Source organism: Porites lutea, chromosome 8 (genome assembly GCF_958299795.1).
Source record: "Porites lutea chromosome 8, jaPorLute2.1, whole genome shotgun sequence".
In the NCBI taxonomy this organism is placed as follows: Eukaryota; Metazoa; Cnidaria; class Anthozoa; order Scleractinia; family Poritidae; genus Porites; species Porites lutea.
In genome coordinates this window covers 22,524,474-22,526,973 of record NC_133208.1, presented here as the reverse complement: position 1 = coordinate 22,526,973, position 2,500 = coordinate 22,524,474, and the positions used below count along the sequence as shown (strand labels likewise).

Sequence of the window (2,500 nt, the reverse complement as noted above, 5' to 3'; positions counted from 1 at the left end):
CCTACTTTGAAGCTCTCTGGTATCCCACCTTTATTTTTATCGCAAGTCTAACGCATAGAATGGATTTTTTTGAAGATTTTTAGCGTTTTGGATGAGTTTGTGCTTTGCAATGTTTACTCAAGTTTGGGCTTATAGAAGATAATGTCACAGTTTTTCAATGACCATGAAATTCAGAATCCGGGTAGTCAGTTAATCAATTGTGGCCCTGAAAAAATTTGAAGGGAAAAAAACTACGAATTTTTAAGAAAATGCTTTTTTCGTGAGAAGGACTCTTAAACGCTGACAAACGTCAACAAATAGCTAAAACTATAATTTCTATACGTTTGCTTTACTCGAAATCGCGCGCATTTACAAGGCCTTAAAGCTTTTTGCTGACTTGCAAGGACCCATCTGTTATAACGATGCCCAAAATAAAGGGATAAGTCTCATAGTTTATTAGATATAATCGTGTAAAGTTTGCTGACCATTTTTTGCATAAATTATGAGCTTAATTTGGAAACCGCTGAATTTCTCGAATTGGGTCTTTGCGATTTTGATGAAACTCTGTTCAGCGCAAGGCACTAATGCGCACTATGTGTAGCCGAGAGATTTTCACGAAAAAATGCCAGCAACAGCAGATTTTCGACTCAGACTCAAAGGGGCGTGGCATTATAACCACGTGACATTTACTCCGATCGCCAAAAATTTTATGTTATATTGTAGATTGATCTATATGTTATCCATTCTATGTGTTAGACTTACGATAAAAGTAAAGGTGGGGATACCAGAGAGCTTCAAAGTAGGATGGTACCCCTTCAAAAAAACTGGGTCGAGTCACCTTAAGTGCAGTTTTTTTTCTATTTTTCTATTTTCTTTTCTTTCTTTAATACAATGTAGCCTACGTAAGTGAAATGATAGAAAATCTATTACTTTACTTGCACCTTGTTTTTAGTTAGTGCCACAATAACGGAGATCACACCCAGGTGTACCATTAAGATAGTACACATAATATGAACCACAATTTCTTACTTTGATGTTTGTTGACCAGTGACAGCAGTTACCACTATAACGAAAACACACCTGCCTGCTGACCTGACCGTCTGCTACTGTAGGGTGTCCACCATTCAACCAGCCGGCTGCATAAGTGTTACACCTATATTCAGATGGACATGAAGTTGGCATTCTTGTGCCGGCGGACCCCTCAAAACGAAACCAACCAGGTCCGATTCCACTGTCACAATTATAGCCGCGAGTAGTGTACGTAACCTTTCTGTCACCGCTGTTAAGACTTCCGTAATTCTGACATTCTGATATAGGAAAAAAGGAAATAATTAGAAAAATTATCATGAGAACTAACTTAACTTTTGAAAAGCTAGAAAATCATTTAATATTTTAGTTTTTCTTGTAGTTTGACTGATTTCACAAAGGTTTATCTACTGCGCATAAACAGGGCTCTCCGAAAAAACGTCCTGGACGCATGTCGTATTGATATAAAGACTATGGCAGACAAAGAGGAATAAGGGTAGGAAAAATGACTACGGCGAAAAGCCAATAAGGAAGTGAGACTTTTGTAACAGACAAAAAAAAGCTATTAAATAGCTATATAGTCAAACACGGGAAAGACTGACTTATCACGCTATTCTGCTTCTTAAACCCAAAGAAATCTGTCATTGTTTGAACAGTGTACAATATCTACAATTAGCACGTGACTGTTACAAGGAATATAGACAGCGCGAAGATAACCAGTGTCCGTAAATAGCAGGGGTAAACAATGTATGCGAGTTTGTGCCTCGGGACAAAAAAAGTGTCCGTTGTCCATATTAAACGGTGTCCGTATTAAGCGGGTAAATTTTAGAAACTCTCCGTTATATACGGTGTTTCGTCTTGGAGAAATTAAAATTTTATGTCTGTCCTCTTATTGTTAATAGAAATTAGCCAATGAGCGCACGAGAATTAACTCAGTCAGATTGTAAAAAAATAGAGCTTATAAAAAGGTTGTAGTGTCGGCAATAAGAGACTTTTACTTTACACCTTTGTAACTGTTATGAGGTTGTCTTGGAACTTTAGTACCAAGGTCGAGTTTCAAAATCCCCTGAGTTAGGATGGCCATGAACTCAAAAGGAAGTATGAACTATTCCTGTTTGATATTTCATTGCCTGCAGTTTCATGCAATTTCATTTTCTTCTTCTGCACGGATTCGTGTGCGTCAAGAGATGCAGCATAGGGTAAATAACGGAAAGCAGCGAACCACACTTTGCTGGAGAGCCTCCCTTTAAAAAACAAGCTCGCGCAAGTGTCAGATACGATTGAAGCTTGTTATCATAATGATCAGGCTGAAACGCGCAAAATAACAAACGCCTGGGGGTGACCATATGAGAGATTGTATGGACAGGCGGGTTACCCTACCTAAGCAAGTCACCTCACTAACATGGGGACCCCCACCTCCATATAAACAGGCCCTAAGCGTTTACCTGCCTTCACAAAACGGCTATCCAAATTAAAGAAATTTCCACAGTTATTC

The 2,500-nt window shown here is 38.6% G+C and overlaps 1 pseudogene; it reads right to left on the bottom strand.

The window, feature by feature from the left end:
- LOC140947026 (uncharacterized) overlaps positions 1-2,500 on the bottom strand; it is a 79,226-nt pseudogene that overhangs the window by 658 nt on the left and 76,068 nt on the right.